The 24,555-nt window shown below is 27.7% G+C and overlaps 1 protein-coding gene across 4 annotated transcripts in view; it reads left to right on the top strand.

The window, feature by feature from the left end:
• The window catches only part of Cip4 (formin-binding protein 1-like Cip4), a 95,060-nt gene that overhangs the window by 889 nt on the left and 69,616 nt on the right, over positions 1-24,555 (top strand). The gene's annotated exons all lie outside the window — the stretch shown is intronic.

Raw genomic sequence — 24,555 nt, 5'->3', positions numbered from 1 at the left:
AAAGGATTTTTACCGTGAGGCGTAAACTTGCCGCGCTCATTTTCCTTGCACCCCAACCAATGTCACAAGTCATGTTTTTTTTTCTCTATGTGTGTGTCTTCCTCTCTCTCTCTCTCTCTCGATTATCTTCAAAGAAAATTCTTTTCCTTCTTAAGCTTAGAATCCGTTCGGAGAAACGAACGATTTTTGTTCCTTTCTTTCATTATTTCTTTCTTTCTTCCTTCCTTACTTCCTTCCTTCCTTCCTTCCTTCATTTCATTTCTTTTTTTTTCTCTTTTGGAAGAAAACTTGTTCAAAGTTCCAACCACGTCAAGGTGAACTTTCAACTGGATTTTTTTTTTATTGATTTTTATTTTATCTCGTCTCTTATGTCTTATTTTATTTTTCATATATATATATGTGTGTGTATATATATGTATTATATGTATATATATATATATTTGTTCTTATACAGAAAGACACTCCCCCGCCCTCTATGTAATAAATTTTGTGCGTTGTATGAATTTAAAAGAACAATAAAACTATAATTAAATTAATGAATAATGAAATTATTTTTTCTTTTTTATTTTCTTTTAATTGCATAAATCGGTGATTCATTTTTCTATTTAATTTCTTGTTAAGAGAAATGTTTAAAACTCGTCATTAAATTTCAATTAATGATAAATTTCACATTTATTTTTCCAATTTTTTTCAATTTCTTCATTCATTCTTTCAACTTATTTCATACTATTGGAAAATTATTATTTTTTTTTTTCAGATATTTAAATAAGATGAAAAAAGGATGCACATATATATATATATATATATATATATATATATATATATATATATATATATAGCTTATTTGGTCATTGGTCTTTTGATTGGTACAAACTGTTTACCATTACTAAATTACATTAGAAAATTATAAGAAATTAAAAAAAAAACACTAGAAAATAAAAATATGAAATAAAAACTACATATATATAGTTTTAAAAAGTTTATATATATAATATATGTTTTAAAGCTTATATATATATATATATATATATATATATTCTATCTTTATACATCTACTTTTTAATTGAAAAATGTGAATAACCCTCTTTATTGGAAATAACAACAATATTTTAATTCTTCAATAAAATAATTATGCCACTAAATGTAAACTTTTAAACGAATTTTTTTTGAATCTTTTTCATTTTTAAATGAGAGTTTAATAATGCAACATTGTGATTTGAGTTTATTCAGAGATACAACACAACCTTGAAGTATTCACATACTTTCATGTATAAAAAAAAATGCAATTTTTCCTTCTTTTTGTTTTTTAACAATTTTTTTTCCATCGCATGTGTTAATTATGCCTAACTAATAACTCCTCCTCCCCTCTAACAATGGGGTAATTTTTAGTTCGCGTATTTAGGGGTGGGTCCCAATATAATTTTTTTGTTCGTTTTTTTTGTTTTTGTTTTTCATCCTACAACTCTTATACATTCGAAGATTTTTTTTGTAGTTGATTTGAATATTTCTTATATCCATTTATGTTCGATAAAGTGACCACGTGTATTGATTATTATTAATACAGTATTGGTTTTTGGTCATTGGTCTTTTAATCGGTGCAAAATGTTTACCAGTACAGTTAAGAAAATTATAATAAATTAAAAAAAACAAAATACTAGAAAATATACTAGAAAATAAAAATATGAAATAAAAACTACATATAAATATATATTTTATTAATTACTCGTTACACGAAGAAATTTTCAATATTATATTTCATTATTAAATAATATATGTATATATAGAAGATATAATAGAATAAAATTCACAATACAATTTTCAAACACCTGAACTATAGTTTTATACCAGAATAAGGGAGAATTTGTTAAAATATTTTTCATTGTTTTTCTTTTCTTTTCTTTTGTTCTTTCTCTTGCAAAATTATGTTTATAATCTATAATATAATAATACTATATTATTAAGAGATTAATATGCGTTAGAGTCATTAGTTTGGGTAATCCCTGAAATACTAAATCGTTTTATATTATCTCTTGAGAGGTTGTTGAAAAAAGTAACAAACAAAAAGAAAAAATATCCCAGTTTTAAAATTGAAAAAAAAAAGAAAAAAATAAATGAACAACTTAATGTTAAGCAAAAAGTTATTAACACTAGATATACAGAAATTAGTCATTTTGATTGGTCGGGCCATTTTAATTCAAAATTTCTACTTCATGCAACATTGGATTTTTGTAAATAATTAAGCGTTTTGTTATTTAAAAATGTCTATAAATCTATTTATCTATTAAAATTATTATTGTTAAACATTTTTTGTTATTTTTTAAGAGTAAATAAATGAAGACTGCAAGCCTCAAAAAGCATTTTTTTTTATACACCAGACATTTTGACTAGTGTGGTAGAAATAGGTATACTGAAATTGGTGGTATATCTAGTGTAAACTACATTTTTTTTTTTTTTAACCTCAAATGATTTATATAGTTTATATTCTGTAAAATTTGATTTCAAAAATTCCCCCACTTCCCTCCAAAAACAAAAGATCCATGTTTCGTATAAAATATCAACATAATAATGCGTGAAAGTATTAAACATATAACACAAAAGTATACTTTATTGAAAATTGATTTTTTTCCCTTATTAAAACATTTCTTTGACGATTAATTACTTCTAAGGATTAGAATCATTAATGTGTTAGTTAATGAATATAAATTTTACATAGACGATATATTATATTGAAAAAAAAAAGATTATATAAGAGAAAATCAAAGACCCAGTATATATTATTTATAGTTGTGTGCGTTGAAATTTAATGCGATAACGTACACAGTAACATATATATATATATATATATATATATATATATATATATATATATATTCGTTTGAAACACATCGATGTCTACTACTTGCACGTTACGCGAAACCGTGTGGAACGAACAATCAAATCAATGCTTTAATGTATACATATATACATATGTACATGTATATATATGATGTATGCATGCATCTATGCGTTTGACGTATGTATATATGTGTGTATGTATGCGTATGATATATATTATATGTATGTATGCATATGCATGTATGTTACGTATGACGTGATTATATGATGATGTATGTATGCATGTATGGATACATGTGTGTATATATGATGTATGTATTCATGTATCTATACATGTGTGTATGATGATGTATGCATGTATGTATGCATGTGTGTATACATGATGCATGTATACATGTGTGTATGATTAAGTATGTATGCATGTATGAATGCATGTATGACATTCGTAGGGTTTAACACGAAGTATAGTTTAACGAATAAAAATTATTGCACAAGTATTTTTTTATTCAATCTTAGAGAAAAGCTGATCACTTAAAAGGAGGCATTAACTCAGTCAATTATTGTATTTTTATTTACTCTAGCAAATATTTATCATAGATTATTATTTTTTTAATGTTCTATATTTCTTATCTATATATTTTAACTTAAAGAAAATCCTATTATCGGTGATGATACGTTTTTGCTATCTATATCTTACTTATTTTCTTTCTTTTCCCTTTGTTATTCATTTAAACTGAATCCGTAATTATACAGGGTGATTCACCATCTTTTGTTACCTAAATAGCTCCGAAAGTATGATAGTAGTAGAAAAGTTAATGAAAAAAAAGTTGCATGAAAAATTCAAGACTATAATATGACATTAGTGTTTTTTTTTTTTTTTTTTTTTTTTGATAGGTTGAGCCATTTTTGAGATTTATTGATCAATCTTGTTTTTTCAAATACAATGTTATATTTTAATCATTATTTTCGGATAGCGGCTGCGAAGACAAATCCAATGATGTGCAACATTAATATTTTTGAAGGTCAACAAAAGTAAAAATTGGCGAACAAGCCTGCCACAATACAACTCTTCCACGTCATGGTCACGTCATGGTCACGTCATAGTTGCGTCAGGGTTGCGTCATCCTTTAGTTGTTCTGACAACGAACGGAACAGATATTTTCCTAATAGTTTTTATTGGTCATAGTCAGGTTTTGTATTTAATGTTGCACATCATTGAATTCATCTTGACAGTCACTATCTGAAAATAAGTATTAAAGTATAACATTATATCTAAAAATACAAAGTTGTCCAATAAATCTCAAATATGACTTAACCTATCAAAAAAACACTAATGTCATATTATAGTCCTGAATTTTTCATGCAACTTTTTTTTCATCCACTTTTCTGCTACTATTATACTTTTTGAGCTATTTAGGTGGCAAGAGTTGCTGAATCACCCTGTATATGAGCAAAACCTAGAACTTTGATATATATGTGTGTGTGTGTCTGTAATTATGATATTATAGTGAACTTAAGGGGTTAGCACCACTATAGAGCCTGAAAAAGAAGCCTTTTTTGGGAATTTTTTTTGCGAAAACTAAATGAGGAATAAAATTTCTTTTTTGAGGATTGGTTAATCATATATTGAACTATGCAAACAAATATTTCGATTGATTTTAGATAAAAAATGGCATAGTCGGTATTCGTGGCTGAACTAAACCCTGTTTTTTGTTAAAACGGGCGGACTCATACCTGGACAACTATAAGACCTAGAATAAAAAATAAAAGCAATTTTTAATCTATGTACTATTATCTTGAGAAGTACATACGGATTTTTCTCTTAGTCAAATTTTGTGAAAATGGCGCAACTTTGAATAAAAAGAATCGACTTTTCGACGAAAAAAAATGTAGAAAATTGTTTATAAAATTAAAAGTTTACATTCAATTAGATATGTACTTCTGTAGAAAATACAACTGTCAAACTATCTTCAAAATTTCAAGTCAATCGGTTTAATGATGGTCGAGTTCTGTGTCTGCCCAATTTTAAAAATGTAATTTCGAGAAAAACGCGTTTAAAGTTTTGTTATCACTATTCGAAGCGCTTTGAGGCACTTCGTAAAAATAAAATTTTGCCATGTTAAAAATTTTATTTTTGCTTCGGGACCAAGTGCATAATGTTTTTAGATGTCTAAAGTACACTTTAAGCTAAAAAAAACAAAAAATCGATTTTTTGAAAATTCTTTAGTGGTGTCTTTATCATCTTCTTTAGTGGTCTTAATCAAAAAATTGATATAATACACACACACACACATTTTATGATTTATATTTTTATTATTAAATTACTTATATATTATAAAATAAGTTTCTAATATTTGTTGTTATATATACATAATATATAAATTACTGTATTTTTGTCATGAAGTATAAAACGTTTATTTATTTAAAACATACTTTTATTTATAAATTGAATATTTTATATTTAATGATCTAATATATCCATATCCGTTACAAATACATATATATATATATATATATATATATATATATTTGCAGTTATATTATGATTTATGTTTACATTTTTGAAAAAGATAACTGGTTTATTTGTTTTATTTTTATTTGTATTTGTATTTTTAAATAACGTGTCAAGCCCTCATATAAATATATTTATAATATTCGAATTTATATTGTGAAGGTTATGTTGTTATTTATATACTGATATAAATAGTTTCTTTTTTTTTTCTTGCATGTTCTATATATTTATGAAGTAAAAACGTTTCGTTGGCGTAATTCCCAGAGTTATTCTTTTTTTTTTTTTTTAGGTTAAGTGTTTACAAACTCGTAAAAATTATTGCATTTGAAGTAAACATGATTGAAAAAGATAGGATGTGTAGTGTTGGTAGGATCGTGTTTGGTAAATAGGAATAAGTAAGTGAGGTTAGATTTTCAGTCGATCTCGCCAAGTAATTCGAATCCAAGTTCTACGAGAGATTGTAGAAGACCACAAGATGGGGGATGAGAGGGGGATGGGGAGATGACGGGGATCGAAGGGAGGTAGAAAGGGGGAAATGGGGAGAAGGGGGAAGAAGAAGTTGATGGTTACGCGTGAGTAACTTGTAGTGATTCCTATCGGTTCTTCTTTCGCACGCGTTCCTCGTTCCAAATTCCTTTCATCCGTATCTCTACCTACCTACCTACCTACCTACCTATCTACCTGTTTAACCTACCTGTCTGTGTGAGTCACAAGAATATTTGTAGTACCTGTTCTTACTGTAAATTTAAAGAATGGTATGGTGGGGGGCAGAGGTAAAGCAGAAGAAAGAAAAAGAAGAAAAAGAAATGAAAATAATTTATATTTTGTGTTTGCAATGGAATAAAAAAAAAAAAAAAAAAAAGAATTTGTTTCTATAAATAAAAACCAACGAGAGATATTTATTTATTTATACATTTGTATCATCGGATATAATTACATTTATTATACGTAGATTTATAACATTTTTTTTTTGTTTTTTTTTCTATATCGTTGTAAAAATATAATTTTATTAAAAGTAGGGTTATAATTATATTTTTATGCAAATTGTTAAAATAATGGACAATATTTTGGGATTTCATTTATTTTCATAAATATTATTTATATTGTGTATCTTTTTGTTTTTTTATTAGTATATCGGAAAGAATAAAAAAAAATAAATTTTTTTAAAAATGGCGCCTAGGCAGCAGCAGCAGCAGCAGCATCTTTTTTTTTCAAAATGAAGGAAAACGTTTGAAAAAAGATGTTTTGTTTTTAATATCAATTATCAAAAAAAAAATAATAATAATTACATGGGGACCTTTCTGGCAAAAATTTTTCTTTTTTTGACAAAATGGAAATAAAAATTATATTTTTTGACAAAATGACAGAAAAATATTTAATTTTTGACTAAATGGCGGGAAAATATATTTATTTTGACTAAATTTTGGGAAAAATATTTATTTTTGACTAAATACCGGTAAAAATTATAATTCTTGACAAAATGGCGGGTAAAAATAAAAATTATTCCTTTTTTTGTAGCGACTTTATATGGGTGTTAATTCATTAACCCTTTGCCACTCCTATGTGTCGAGTATGACTCGACATCAGTTTTTATCTCCATTGTCGAGTTTCATTCCATGATTTTACTCTTAATAAATTGATTAAATTACCTTACTTTTTTTTTAGTTAAAGTCAATTTCAAATAAAACATTTCACAGCGTTAAGGTGGTAAGGTTAAAGGGGGGGGGGGGAGGGTATTCCGATGTGCGAGCATCCGTTTTCGAAATGATTTTTGAGAAGTTTTAATTTGAAGAAATGTTTTCATTTTTACAATGTTGATTTCTTGCAATTATCATATATTTATTGAAAATGTTTGAAGTAACATTTGAAATTGTTTACAAAACATTTTATTTAACAATTTCTACTGTATTGTGTAATTAGAAATTGTGTAATGATGTAATTAGAAAACAATTTTTCTTATTTTATTTATTAATAAGTTAAATTCATAATGAAAATATAGTAATTAACTGTTCATCTTTTATTGAGGTTCTTTATCTTCATTAAGGTAAATTCTTTCGTAATTCTATTATTATTGATCAAATACTTTCCATTAGATATCATAATATATCAGATAATTTTAAAAACACAAATTAATTTACTAGAAATTACCTACATTAAGAGTCACGTGAGAATATTTATAACACGTTATTATTGTAAAATTGGAAAAATTGATTTATATTTTCTTGTAATGTAAATTTTTAAAATTCTCATTAACAGAAACATATTATTTTAGGATTATAAATAAGTAGATAGAAATTTATTTAATTTACAGCATATTGGCTTAGTAATTGAATTGGGGGAGGGAAGGTACATCCTAAATACAATTTCATCTTACAGATTAGAATAAAATTGGATTCAGAATACTATATCAAATATTATTATAGTTAAAGTACGATTACTCCTGTGACTCATTATGAGGTGTTTGAAAAGTAATTTCATTTCTTTTTTACAAATGGTTTAAAATTCAAAATGTTTTTTAAATGATCGCGAATGATCAAATTTTTCATATATTCGTCTTCTCAGTTATTTCTCGTGTTGTTCAACAACAATTAATACCTTTCGAATGTTTTTATTTTATCCTCAACTTTTTCAACTATAGAACTATCTGTATAAATTTAATTTAACAAATGTATTAACATATGTTTTCGAGAAATGAATTTTATGACAAATTTTAATGTACGTGTATGTTGATTAAAGACACAGCGAATAACAGGAATATTCGTAAATTTGTAAACTATTTATATCTACATGTAATGTAAGGTTTTTTACAATCCTTATACACAAAAAAACTATTTTAGGATTATTAAGATTGTAAAAGAATATTTTATTCTTAGAAAAACATAATATTATTTAAATGATAACTAAATTAGTCTTATTAAGGTATTTCTATGTAGACACAAAATATAATAAAAATACAATTAAGTGTCTGAAAAGTGCCTTTCAACACGTTTGAAACAAATAACTTCAAAGTTTATTGATTATTTTAAAATAATGAGTAAGTTTTGAATACAATTTAACTACATAGACATTAAAGTAAATGTACATATTGGAATTTTATTAATAATATTCAAAAATGTTTTATATCTATATTCATTTGTTACTTCAAATGAAATATTTAATAAATTCTATTTTGTTAAAATCACTCGTATCCTTTTGTTTCTAAAGAGAAAAAGAATTTGTGTAAGTAAGTGAAAAAATTGTTACCAAATGGCAGTGTGCAAAATGAGAATTCAGATGTACCACTTTAATGCATAAAAAAATGTAGGATTTCTAGTTTGCAGTTATGCACTTACCACAAATTAAAAAAGAAAATGTTACTCGTACCTCTTTCTTTTTTTAACTACTCAATTATTATTTTTATAAGTTGTACTTATTTTTAGGTTAGACCTTCTTTACATTTTATATTACTTTTGATCTGATAAAATATACTTTAATTATACCAATTTTCTTATAACTTAACAAAAATTATATTTTTTTAATAATACAATTGTTTATCTGCAATTAAATTTATATAAATTTAAAAGTTAAGCAATTCAAAAATTTATTTCTGTAAATAAGAATTTGAAAATATAGTATTACAAGAAAATATTGATTATATTAAATTAACAAAATTTTAAACGAACATTCTCTGTATAATTAACTGTATCTTTTAGATAGTAGTTAGCTATTAATATTTAAAGCTTATTACACATAATATGTTTCTAAATATTATATTACAAGAAAATATTGTTTAACATTGCTATGTTTAACATAACTGTTTAAACATTAAACCTCTACCACACACATGTCCTATAATTTGTAAAAATATGGTGTAAAACGTATAACAATGTATATTATTCATTTCTAAATAATAAAAAGAAACAAATGTATTATTTAACTATCTTATTAGCTAAATTCTTATTCAATGTTGATATATAAGGTTTTTCTGCAAATGTTTACGATAGAAATAAAAAAAAATGTTGGAATCGTTTTAATATTAAAAAATTGACAAAATTATTAAAAATATTTTGAAGTCTCGCAGTTTACAATATCTCAATTATCAATCTTAACCCATTATCCACCCCAATACAAAAATACCAAAAAATAAAAATTAAATTAACTGTATAATGATATTCATATTAACCAACTAGATCTATTTTTGCAACAATTGTTTTTTTTTTTTTTTTTTTTTATTAAAATATAAAAATTACAGCTCGTTTCATTTTTGGGACATTGGCGGATTGTATTGTAGTATACAAAAAAAAAAATAAAAATATATATTTGTTTTATTCAGTTTTCTAGAAAGTAATACAAAAAAAAATGTTCGCTAAGTGTCTGTTGGTTTTATGAGATGATTTGTCTAGTAATAGTCTACTTCTAAATTTACTCTTCCTTCAACAACTTTTGATTTTTGTGAACCTTGTGTCTTTTATGGTTTAATTTCACACCTGACAAATAACCAAGAACTATTTTGCGTCTCAATGTCAAGGAGTGAAATTTCTTCATAAAGGTGCGACATTTGATACAATCTCCAAGTATTTATTACGGCTATATATCTTCTACAGTAGCAATAAGTTCAGAAAGTGTTCAAATTCTCTTTGAACTCATTTCTTTAAAAAAAAATTCTGACAGGTATTTTATAATACATTCCGCTAATGTCCCAAAAATGGGACACTGCATTTTGAAGTGAAAAAAACACTTAACTCAGGATATATTTGAAATAATATTTCTCGATGAATATATAAAACAAAGTCTAAGGAACAAGTTTTAACCAGTTAAGTGCGTTCGACGTGTATACCCGTCTGACCAAATCTCTACTGCGGTGCGTTTGACGTGCATACTCGTCGTGTAAAATAAAAAATTACCATTCACTATAAAAACTCGAAATCTCAATAAAATGTAATAAGAATATTATTTGGTGGTATGTTTCCTTTATATTAAAAATACGATCTCTATGTATTTTATTTATATGTATTTAATTTATTTCTATTTATAAGATGTGCCGTTTGGTCAAAAAATGGAAAAGGCAAGGAAACAAGGTTTTGGTTTACGACCTGTGAAGTCGCACTTTGCGTAGTACCGTGCTTTGAAACATATCACACATACATAGCTTGAAATTTTGTAAACTATTTTCTTATTTTTCTTGTTTATTCTTCCTATCTTCAATTTTTCTTGTCTATGTATTTGATTATTTTTTTGACAATTTTCAAGCTTTTAGTAAGAATAACATATTCAGAAACGAATTGTTAGTTTTTTTGACTTTGAATAAAAATGTAATCCTTCCTCGTTTTTCGTAAAATGTATAATAATACCATTTGTCCTGTGTTCGACGTGTATACACGTCGTTGCTTGTTTTTCATTCCGCACCCTTTGGTGTTCTTTTGAAACTAAATTCCACAGTCAACTGGTTAATCAAAAGTTTGTTCTTTAGAAGTATTGTGAACAATCTGCCATATCAGAAATAATCTCGTGCACAAGACCAACTGAGGTTATTAGTTTCAAAATGAATTTTGCAATGATTTAAAATAAAATAATGGAAATTTGAAATATTTTCATGGAACACGAGGTACAATCTTATTATTTTAACGAATATATTTCATTATGAAGTTACAGTTATTATTAAAAAAAAAAAAACAATTTGAAAATGCGTTTCGAAAATATGCTATTGGTCTGGTGGTAATGGGTTAAGAACTAAACGAACATAGATTACACCTTGCATGAAATTTCTTCTCGTTCAATGTCATCCTCGCTCGTTGCTCCCACCACGATAATGGTGGTCGTGATGGTGGTAGTGGTGGTGTGTACTCTCTATAAATAATTCATTCTTGCATTCCTCATCATCATTTTTGTTCTACTGATGATTCTATAGCACACCCAGTATATATGCATTTCTATCTTTCTTTCTAAACAATTATATCACCATTTGAAATAATCGATTATATTATTAATTTGTAAACAAATTGTATTATTATTATCTTTAAGATTGCTTTTAAAAATTAGTTAACATTTTGTTTTATTGGAAAAATAAATATTTTGTCTTCATTCTATCGTAAATTTTTTCGAACAAGAACCAAGAAAAAAAGAACTATAAAATTATTACATTTGTATTAGATAACAAAAAACAAAAAAACAAAAATAAAAATTAACGTTTTTATTCCTTGAAAAGGTTATACCGTTAATAAAAAAAAAATAACTTTCAAAATTGTTCAACAAAAGTATTATATATAATATCTGATATTATAGTATATAGTTAATATATTAAATATTATACTAATATATTATAATCTATATATATATAGTAATATAATTTATTATTATAATACTATATATTAATATATAGTAATAATAATTTTATTATTATAATAATAATAATAATAATTCGTAAATAAGAAAAATTAAAAGACTAGAAATATGAGGGTGTAACCAAAAAATTCTTGAATTTATTTTATTTTAAAACATTTTTTTTTTTTTTTTTTGTAAAAATTTACTTTGGAAATATTAATAAAAAAATAAATATTAAATCAACTAAATTTGAAAAGGAAACATTTTGTAAAAATAAACCATACCTTGTCACATAATATTCGTATTACATTCAATTGAAATTTCGAGTTTTTTATTTATTATAATAATCGATCATAATTTTGAATAGTACACGACGAGTATACACGTCTCTCGTAATACAATTAAAGATTTCGATTGACTTGTAATATATACAGTAAATGTAGAAAGTATCGTACACCTATCAATTTGAAATAAATTGTTGTGAAATTGTAGTTTATTAACCAATTTTTTATAAACAATGAATTTGCACTTATTCTTGACAATCTTTACAATAGATGTAATGAAACAAAACAAATTATTATTATTATTTTTTTTTTGAATAAATTATAAAATTGACAAAGAAAACGAACAAATTGGCAGAAACATATAAGCAATAAGTATTCGTACAGTTCTTATTTCGAATTATTTACAAGAGAGTTCGTATATCAACCATAATGTAAACACATCATGTGTGTGATTGTTTTTTTAGTTATAATTGACCTCGTCAGTATGTTTGTCAGCGTTATTAGCATCAGTTAAGCTCAACATTTTTTAAGATCGAAAATGATTGTTGGAAAATGAGACGAAAACGTGTGGAGACAACGATAGAAGAAAGAAAAATGATTATCAATTTACATAATCAATGTAAAAGTTTATTAGAAATATCGCGAATTATAAACAGACCTTAATCTACTGTACAAAGTATTATTGATAGGTATGAATTAAGAACAAAACTGTAAAGTAACTCAATAAATGGACGTCCACGGAAAATTAATCAGTACACTGGACGAATTATCACAAGAATGATAAAACAGAATCTAAAGATAAGTGCTGTAAAAATAGTCAAACATCTTAAAAATAATTTAAATATTCATATATCCTCTAGTACTGTAGGTAATATTTTGCAAAATGATGGGTATCATGGTCATGCCAACACCAGTTGCACTCATGCAACTCCAAACAAGTACATAACCTCCACCATGTTTCACTGTGGATCGCAAGTTTTCTGGTTTCAGTTTCTTCATTTGTTTTCCTCCATTCAGTACAGTGTCCATCGGATGCAAAAATATTAAATTTACTTTCGTCTGTTAAAAATAACTCGATTTCAGTACTCCATTGGTCTGTTAATGTTATTATTTGCGAATTCCAATCTTTTCTTCCAATTCATTTCATTTACGAAGATTGATCGGTGTACGAATACTTTCTACACCTACTGTATATATTACAGTGAAAGATCAAAATTGTATAGTGTCAAGATTCACATGGTTGAATGTCTACACACGTATCAAATGTCCATTCGGTGAAAGATCGAATATTTGGGTAATATTTTTATTCATTAATCCTTTGTAGGGATCCTGTAGGAGGGATGCGCCATTCATATACAGCTCATGTGCCATTGGCTGAAAATTTTGGGGGACCGCTTGAATTTATAATAATTTTCTCGTGTAACCTATTCTATTTTAATATAAATTTTTAATTATCATTAAATATAGTTCTTTTTTTTCTGTATTTGATGCAATTCATTATTTCATAATTATTTCAATGTTTGAATCATTCGCGCGCAAAATCGAGTTCCGGTCCCCCAGCAATGTACATGGCGCATCCCTCCTATAGGATCCCTAACCCTTTGCACTCAAGGGCTCCGCTATGAAGACAATGAATAAAATATATAAAACTATATCACAAATTCAATTTATTCTACAACATATCAACTATATGACATTTTTTTTTAATGCTTATATATCATTTATTTATAATATGTGTCACCAGTCATTTTGATTAGTATGGTAGAAATAGGTATACTGAAAATGGTGATATATCTAGTGTTAACGACCACGTGAATGTTGACATTCTTCAATTTCGATCTTTCACGATAACATATACACGTAAAACGCAGGTTAATTGGTTAATAATAAATGGTTATGAGTCAAAAATTACATATTGACAATTTCCCAGATATCTAATCGAGTAGGTGAATATTTTTTCTAATAAATACACTCACATATGACATATGTCGATTTCTCTTTCTTTCTCTTTCTAACTTAAGTATACTATAAACGAGTATTATCACGATTCATTGACGTTCTACTCGTAAGCACTCATGAATCATGATACAGGACGCGTTCATGTTTAACCGCTAGTTGTGACCGTTCAATGAGAAACAGCATATGTGTTGTACACGTAAGAAAAGTTAGGGTGGGGTAGAGTGGGATGGGGGTAGGGGTGGACGATTAAGGGTAAATCTCCTATCGTGTGTTTTTTTTTATTTTTATTTTATTTTGTTTTATTTTGTTTTATTTTATTTTTTGAAGGTATTTCAACCTACAAAACAATATTTTAACTATATATATATATATATAGTTTTTTTTAAACAATTAATATTTTTATTAATTAATTATTATTTACTATATAATTATAATAAATATATAAACTATATATAATATATTATATTTATTTTTAAATATAATTAATTAAATTATTATTTATTACTAATTCTCAACGTACTAGTAACTTTTTACGTACTAAGTAACTAGTAACTTACAACGTACTCAAGGTAACGTTATTATTTTGGGACTGTCTTTATTTTTAACTTTTAAATTGGTATCAATTTAATTGTATAAAAATTTTTAATTATTATAGCGAAATATAATTTTTTTTTAATAATAATAATAATAATAATAATATAGATCTCACTAGATATGCCTCTAATCGTTTTGAAAGTAATTAGAAGATGGAGTTCAAAAAAAGTAAGGTTAAAAAGTCAGGAGCGTAACTACTACAATACCGTAAATTCCCGTATTACAAGAAGGGCTATTTTTGGCACCCTAGTTAGAAGGAGACCCTCAAAATTTGTGCATTTATTATTTTTTAATTTTATTTAAAAACTATTAAAAATACATTGACAAATCAAACATATCTTTTGAGTTAATTAAATTTTATGCCCATGAAAATGTCGAAAGAAAAATTTTTCATTTAAAAAGATAAAAATACCAATATTATAATATTTATTGAATAATATATTATAAATTATTTATTTTTCTGTAATATAAATTTTTCTTTCTCTATATAAACAATTTTTCTCTCTTTTATGCAATAAAAGGTTTTTTGCATTTGTATTTATATTTGTATTTTATCTTACGTAAATGCAAAATTGCTCTATGCGTAGATTTAATTTGTTATTTAAGTAAAATTGTATATTTTTTTAAAAACAAAATGTTCTTCTTTGATCGAACTAATATTAATTTTAAAGTTTAACTTTTAATCGATCACAAGAACCCAAATTGAAAATATTTCATCCGCCATCGGTAACGTGGGATCTTTTTTTTGGGCCAGTGCCATATAGTCGAATAAATATTTTTATTTCAAATTCTATAGTTATAAATAATAGAACAAACTATTTAACAATATTTTAAGAAACCCCCTAATAAAGTGTGTTACTAATAAATTTTTTCAAATTTTTTTAAATAACATTTTAAATAACAATAACATTGTGAAATAGATAATCCAATCATTGCAGTATTTGTAAAATCTACTTTACCGACTGAGAGATAACCTAAAATCCTATTTTTCAAATAATGTTTTCGAATAAATACTTCCTTTTTTTTTTTGAACGGGTCATCCATCCATGTTACTAACCGTGCTTACGTTACTTGATTTTAGTGAAAACTAGAAATCCAATCTGACCAGGTCAGGCCGTTGACCCTTTTTTTCCTTCTAAACATTTTTTTTTACAAACATAAATATCAATATTTCTAAATCTTGAAAATTTCGTATGATATTTTATATTTACATTAAAAAAAAGTAGAAAATACATTGATTTTATTATAAAAATTGTCAAAAATCTGATATTACCCTAAATCAGACATAACCTCAAAATAAAATTCTCTTCATAAATAATTTTTTACTTAATATTACCAAATATTAATACTAAATATTAATATTAAATAAAAAATTAATATTGCTAAAATAATATTTACTACATTTAATACTACATAAATAATATTTACTTAATATATAATAATAACTTTGCACTCTAAGCAAACATAAATTATTTCAAATTGATGATAAAGATGACGACGAAGGGAGGGAGGAATATTAAGTTATACTTGTTTGACTAAAAATATACGTTTAGTTCTATCCAATCTTCTTCTTCTTTATACAATTATAATTATTGATAATGTAAAGTATGCATTATTGTTGGTAATATTAAAACGATTCCTTTAATCTCTTGCACTACGCTGAAATTCGAAATAAGCCGTACCTAACCTATACACCTGAATGTCTGCGAAAAGAAACGAAGCGGCGAAGTCCGACTATCGAAACTTTGGTTTTCAAATGTTATCCGGACTACAGGAATGTATTATAAGTTGCACGTAAAACTGCATTGGGAAACAAGGTATAAAATATACTCATACATGTAAAGAAGAAAAAAGAAGAAATAAGATCTCATTCAACATTTATACTTTGTCGAGATTAGAAGCACGAGTACGACTCGTTATATTCATGTTTGGCCCGAAACAATCGATCACGAGTTAAACTCGTGATATTCGCGTTTGACATGAAATTTAATAACAAGCCTGACTCGTGATATTCAAAAATCTGACCTAAAATTTTCATCACGAGTCAGACTTGTGAAAATAGTGCAAAGGATTAAATACGACAAAAATGATAACGCTCCTTCAAGTTGTCTCGATCATAAGTTTCGATAATCGTATTATTACAAATGGATTCCCTCTCGAGAGACCACTTAAATGAACAGAAAACTACCGCAACGTCGTAAATGCTGTTGCGGCTGTCGATTAGTAAATTGGAATGTCAGAAATACCGGTACGCGTTGGAAATACTAGTGTTTTAGATAAAAAGAGAGAGAGAGAGAGAAACACACATGCGCGGGCACACATGTATGTGTGTAGTAGAGGGACAGGGAGGGGCCTTGAGGGGTCGAGTGGGGCCTTGAAGGTGGGGAGGGTAGAGGAAGGGAAGGGCCTTGCCAAGGCACCCATGGGACATTCTCTCTCGTTCCCTGCGTGTATACGTGTATTAATGCGATAAAAAAAAAGAGAGAGAAAAATAATGTACATTATTAGAATTATAACGAAATATATACATATATATATTAATAATATAAATTATTATTATATTAAATTTATCTATTTATTTACAAATCTATATATAATATAAAAATTTGTCATATAAATAAAAAAAAATATATATAAACATTATATATACATTTTTTTTAAATTAAATTTTGTGTTGACATAAAAAAATATTATTGGAACTATGGCGAAATGTATATATGTATATGTATATTTTTTTTATTTATTTTTTTTTTTTTTTAATGAAATTTCTTGTTGACGTAAAAAAAAATATTCTATGTTTATCCATGAACAACGATATATAACTTTTTCCGGATCACCACCTACGCACGATTACTTTATATAGTGAACAACACCTCCATCGAGTTTATTATACTGCTTCACTGAGAAAAATGGAAATCAAATGACGAGGAGGGAAAATCGCGTGAAGGTTAGGATGCACGTGCCGTCGTGACTTTCTCCATTAAACAGCGAATTAAATTATCGTATTGTCGTTCTTTCAACGTTACGAATACATGCCGAACCTTTATTTGTTTTTTTCTCTCTTTTTCTTTTTTCTTTCTTTTTTGTTCTTATGTAAGAAATAGGTCTCAATGTATGTATATATATTGGGTTTGCAAGTAAATAATTGCGGATTTTGTCGATAGGTGGCTTTTTAAAATCAGCAATGACTTAGTTGCCAACCCAATATATAAAATATGTAAAAGATATACATTGTATAGATTTTCAAATCTTGTTAGACAATTCTTAAAATATATTTTGAGAACAATTTCAAGATAATGAAAATTTGATTTTTTATATGTGGAAAATTGAATATGTACAATTTTGAATGTACAATGAAAAAATGGCGAAGAGCTTTTGCATTCATATAAAATCATTATGTATTCTTAACGGTGCGACGACTTGATTTAAAAGTGAAACTTGTCTGACCAAAACGTTAATGGCAAACACCAACGTGCCAATGAGAAGTAAAATAAAGGCACGAACGTACTTGAAATTTCTAAAGAATAATAATTCATAGAAGGATCGTGCACGGAAGTGTCGGTAGACCGGTCTAGTTGATTTACTTTATATTTTAACCTTAATTATGATCGTACCATTAGAATACATTTTTTTCATCGTAATAACGACGTCTTATTCTGCTCTATTATCACCAAAATTGCATGCAATATTTTATTCTTCTTCTTTCTTTGATACGTATAAAAAAAAAACAGTTCGTTAAATGTTTATTTTTTCGTCAAAAATTCTTTTTTCAAATTTCCCGCGTTTCGTTGTAAAAAAAATCACGTGACTAACGTTAGTCTGCCATATTGGAAAAAAGTGTTGATACAAAAACAACTTTTTTCGGTCGATATTTTACGGAATAAAAAATAAAAAAATAAAAATTCGATACGTATTAAGAAATAGATGAATTTTTGATTCGTACAAATGTTTATTTTCTAGTTAAATATTGTTTGTTATTTTTTTTTTCAAATTTTTCTCGTTTCGTTGTAACAAAAATCACGTGACGACTAGTTCCAATCTGCCATATCGGAAAAAAGTGTCCATACAAAAAAACTTGTTTCGGTCGATATTTTATAGAACAAACAAAAAAAAAAAAGAAATTTGATACGTATCAAGAAAACAATTCGTTTTCGATTCGTAAAAATGTTTATTTTTTCGTTAAAAAAAAATTTTTTTAATTTTTCAAATTTCCCGCGTTTCGTTGTAACAAAAATCACATGACTAGTGTAGTCCCCGCCATATTAAAAAAAAATGTTGATACAAAAAACAACTTTTTTCGGTTGATATTTTATGGTATACAAAAAGAAAACAAAAAGAAAACAAAAAATAAAAAACAGTTAAAGTAGACAAGGAAAATGGGAAATTCTTAACGTAAGAATAATCGTAATAAATCTTTTTGATTATAATTATATCACTAATTTGTTAAATCGACAGACCATGAATGCGTCGTTAAAAAGAAGTTTGTATCCTTATCTGGCACGTGTAAGAGAACGTCGTAGAAAAAGTAGCGAGACCTTCTTCTCCTACTTTTTCTTCTTTATTTTTTTTTCTTTTCTTCATCTTCTTTTTCTTTTTCTCGTTGGAGAGAGGAACGGTATGTAACGATCGTTCTGCGTTACGATGCGCATCCTTGCGTACGTACGTGCGCGATCCTAAATACGCAATCGCGTAAAGAAGACGCGTGTTTTGTGCTATGCATTCTAACGTGACACAACACACGATCTATAGAATTAGCATCTCTCATGTCTAGTTTCCGAATTGCGTCAATAATTAATTTTACAACTTTATAAACATATTTATTTAGCAAATATCGTCTTTTATTTTATTCTTTCTTTCCCTGTTCCAATTTGATTGATTATCAATTTTGTTTGTTTGTTTCTTTTCAATTTGTATTCAAACTTTTGTTTCGTATCAAGGATTTAAGAATTTATGAATAATTTATATCATTGTTTAATCTATCAAACATATTATATTCAAAATTATAAATTTATTTGTTCAATACGTTTTGATTCGTAGAAATTAATTTTGGATGCTTTTTTTTTTTAAACAAATAATACGTGAGTTTTGTCAATTTATTTCGTTAATAGTTTTTGTTTTGACTAGTAAATATATTTCATAAATTTAAGTTTATGGTATATTTAAAACGTTATAAATTGGCGGTCAATTATTTACATTTAAATTACAGTTATAAATAATTTAATATCAATGCACTATTTATATATATATATATATATATATATATATATATATATATATATATATATATATATATATATATATATATATATATCATTGAATTAATTTATAAATTAAATAATTTCCAAAAGTCCGTAATTGACTTGAATACCGGAAGTTCTTCTATTTATAGTATTGTATATGAATATAAAAAACAAAATATTACATCTCATGTTAGTATGGTACAATCATTTGTTACTCAAAGTTGTAAAATATTTTAAACGTTGTAAAAATAAATTTAGAAAAAATATTTTTTTCTAATAAAATGAATATTTGATAGGAATTTACAGGTAAATCAAATTTATGTTAATATCCGAAATTTTTGAAATTAAAGTAAGAAAATAGAAGATAATTTAGTGGAATGAATTTTTTGTGTTGTTATTTTTATCGTTAATTCCAACACTACAGATCATGCCGCCATATTTTATATTGTAATCATCCAATCATATTTATTCTGCATAAAGATTGTGCAACCAATCGCTTTTATTCTTTTTCGACTTATTGATATATTTCAACATAACCTATAAATATAAAGTAATCATATAAAATGTGAAAATAGAAGAAAGTGTGTGTCCTAATAGTCAGACATTTTTACGATTTAAGACACAGAACACGTGTTTTATTACAAATAAATAAAAACTATTAATATATCGTTTTGTGAGAAAATTTCTATCTCAAAACTATAGAATATAAGAACAAAAACTTATGAATAATATATATATATATATATATGTTATGATTCACACACACAAAGAAAATATAACGAACTCTCAATATTTGAAAAGTAACTGAAAGGTTTATTACTTAATATTATAAATGTTTAACTACAGTTAATTAAGACTAAATAATCTAAAGGCTAATAAGGAAACTCTAAAACTAATAAACTAAAACTAATGAAATCACTCTCGCAGCACACTGCCTTTTCTAAAGTTCAAACGATGCCCGGCATCCAACAAAAATACTACTTTTCCTTTTGAATCGCCGATCTCTTCTTCGGAGCGCAACTCCCGAAAAAGAACGTTGAACGTACACGCGACTCTCACGCCATCCATTCCATCACGCATACACATACAACTAAGCTTACATACTAAATCTTTTATATTATTATTTAGTCGCTAACATTCGGCCATTCTACGTTTGTTTGGTCTCCAAACATTTTACATCCAATTTTTTTTTGCGTTAGGACAGAAAAGAAATTTACAACGTTACGCTTTGTACAATAATCGCTGATATAAAATAATTCTTACACTGGGTATTCTTACAGATACTCGGGTTTACGTCGATTTCGTACAGGCCGCTCATTCACATTCTTTTCAATTTCGTTAATAGTAACCGGATTCTCTGGTTCCATCGATACATTGTCTACATCAGGAGTTATATTTTTGTTTTCATTCCTTATTTCTAAATTATCATCGGATTGTGTTTCGCTATCGCTATCGTTTTCAAAGTTCTCGGAATCGTCACTTTCATAGCCTCGCCATATTTTCAATTGGTTCACATTCGCTGTTGTTATATACCCACGATCTCCTGATTCGTTCAGTTTCTTAACCCTATATGTATCGCTCGGTCCAACTTCTACAATAACTAACGGTCCACTAAAGACATTTTGGAGTTTCGTAGATTCTCCAGTAGCTATAGGATTTCGCTTCATGTACACAATATCGCCTACTTTATAATTAATATTCTTCAATCTATTTTTATCATGGTAATTTTTATACTTTTGTTGCTCTAACTCAATATTTTTGCGAATTTTGGACTGAATCTCGTTAGGTTGATTATAATCTTCGCAATTCGCTGTTAGTTCTCTAAGATTTCTATCCTTAAAACGTGGTAAATAACCGAATAACGCTTTGAACGGTTCCTTCCCAGTTGCTGCACTAACTGTTCCGTTAATATCGCGTTCGACCCTTTTAACATTTTTATCCCAATCAGGGTGTTCACCGATCCTTAAAGACGGTACTAAGGTTTGGTTCATTCTCTCTATTAATCCATTGGCTTGTGGATGCCTACTTGAGTTAAGAGTATGTTTAATACCGTGTGTCAAGCAAAACTCTTGAAACAGATGGGAGGTAAAAGATGTTCCCCTGTCGGATACAATTCGCACAGGTGCTCCGAATCTATCAACAAATTCTTCCATTTTTCTTACTGTCACAAGGCCTGTTACATTTTTCACAGGTTCAAAAACAACGAATTTTGTCAGATTATCGATTATTCCTAAAATAAATTTGTTTCCTCTTGGAGTAGTCGGAAAGGGTCCAACGTGGTCGACATGAATAATTTCAAACGGTCTCTTTCCTGGTGGAATCGGGTGTAATTCACCTTCTCCTGGTCCGACTTTACGCTTCGCTAAGATACATTCCAGACAGTTTTTAATATGCATTCTTACGTATCGTCTTAACCGAGGAAAATAATAATATTGTTCGATACGTTTTACCGTTTTAGTAACCCCGAAATGACTGTTTAGATCGTGATATTTGATGACTAAATATTTTCGCATAGCTTTCGGTATCACGAACAATTCAACTACCTTATCATCTCTTACTACTTCCTTAAATAATAAACCATCTCGTAAAACTAGATCTTTTACAACACTATTTTCTAATCGAGTTCTTTCCTTGTCAGGTTTCCTTAATATATTTATTTGCGCTAAAATAGCTGGATCGGATCGTTGAAATACGAGAATTTCATCTTCCTTCGTTTTAATTTCTTTAATAATATTTATGCGATGTTCGGATTCAACGTCTACAACGGGCGCCCTTGATAACGCATCAACGTGCTGCATCAACTCGCCTCGTTTATGTTTTATCTCTAAATCAAATTCGGATATCTCTCCCATCCATCGTGAAATTTGCGCATTTTTAGTCTTCCAAGCATTTAGATAAACAAGACTCTGACAATCAGTTACTACCGTAAATTTTAATCCGATAAGAAAAGTTCGTAAACGCGACAAAGACCAAGCTATCGCCATAAGCTCCAATCGACTCGAATGATACTTCGATTCAACCTCAGTCGTACACCGGCTTACCGCGTAAACTAGCTTTAAGGGTTCTCCGTCAAAATCAGCTTGTAACAACATTCCTGCAATTCCAATAGAAGAAGCATCTGTATGGAGTTCCGTCTTACACGCATTAGCATTATATAGTTTCAAAACCGGTCGAGATACAAGTAAAGATTTAATTTTTAAAAATGCTGTCTCGTGATCAGCAGTCCATTCAAATTCAACATCATTCTTTAATAAGGCTGTTAAAGGTTTCGCGACTTCTGCAAATTTCGGTATGAAACGTCGAAAGAAACTAGCTAATCCTACAAATCGTCTTATCTCATGCTTGTCGCGCGGTGTGGGAAATTGTTCGATCGCTACGATTTTCCGATCACCTGGTTTTAGTTCACCTCTCCCGAAAATATAACCTAAGTATTCCATACACAATAAACCAAATTTACATTTCTTTAAATTCAATGTCAAACCCGCCCTCTTTAAACATTCTAATACAAATTCAAGATTTTGCATTAATTGATCCCAAGTAGTTGCATGAATAAAGGCATCATCAAAGAAGTTAAAAGCAATCCTTTTTCTCTTTGCCGGTCTCAAAGCTATTTCCATTAATTTAGAATAATACATAGGCGCACACGTCAATCCTAACATTGCTCTTTCAAACTGCCCGGTAGTGGTCTCTGTAATAAACGCAGTTAATTCTTTCGCTTTCTCCGTAAGGGGCATCTGCAAATAACCGAGATAAAGATCCAAGGCTATAAAATATCGAGCTTCAGAAATTTCTTGTAATAACTCATCAAGGTTTGGGATTGGAAAATGTACGCGTTTTGTAATTTGATTAACTTTCCTATAGTCTATTACCATTCTAGCCGATCCGTCTTTCTTTCGTACGACAAATGCAGGGCTCGCATGTTTAGAATTTGTCTCCGTAACAATTCCTACTCGCTTATACTCGTCAATCAAATTTTCTAAATCGTGTCTATCCTTAGCATTTAATCTATACGGTCTTGAACAAATAGGCTTATCATCAACGACCTCAATATCCATAGTTACTAAATCGGTTTTTCCAATTTCATCCAATCCCTTAGCTATACAAATTCTATAGGTGTTCAATAAATCTAATAATTTTTGTTTTTGTTCAGTCGTCACGCTAGGATCTGTTATAATTTCTTCCGATTTAATTGGTTCATATCTAGGTTTTAATTCAGGTGCTGAGGTTATCGATAATACTGATTCGCCAATTTTCTCATTTATCTCAATATTTTTCATCTTACTTGAATCATTTACAATCGGTACTTCTAATTCATGAGTATCAGCTTGAACTCTTACAAATCTAATCGTTCCTGGATCTACATTTACATTATCTAAGGAACGCATTTTAAACGTTGCCGATTCCTGTATTTCATTTACATTAACGTCAGAGAATTTAAGTTCATTTCCGTAACGGGTATAGGTTATATCGGACGCTTCGGTAAATGGTTGACCTATAATTATGTCTTCTTTCTGAGCTGTGTCAGGTACAATTCTCAATGTAGTATTGCGCGGTTTCAAATTATCCAACTGAATTGGTAAAATAACAACACCGGGAGATTCTACTCTCTGACCTCCAAAGCCTTCTAAACTAGAACGAACATTGTTTACTTTAAAGCCGGCACATAAAACAGCAATCGCTCGAATCGTACATACTGTAGCTCCCATATCTATAAGCGCTGTAAAACTCTTAGAATCTACTTTTATTTCGCGAATGAATTTACTTCCTACGTCAGAGTTATTCACTTCACTTAATACGTTAACCACATTTGACTTATTAAGTGAACAACGAG

This window comes from Polistes dominula, unplaced genomic scaffold (genome assembly GCF_049000335.1).
Source record: "Polistes dominula isolate Pdom_NZ unplaced genomic scaffold, Pdom_raw_medaka contig_78, whole genome shotgun sequence".
NCBI lineage: Eukaryota > Metazoa > Arthropoda > Insecta > Hymenoptera > Vespidae > Polistes > Polistes dominula.
The sequence above is the reverse complement of the archived record's forward strand: the minus strand, read 5'-3'. Positions and strand labels throughout refer to the sequence as shown.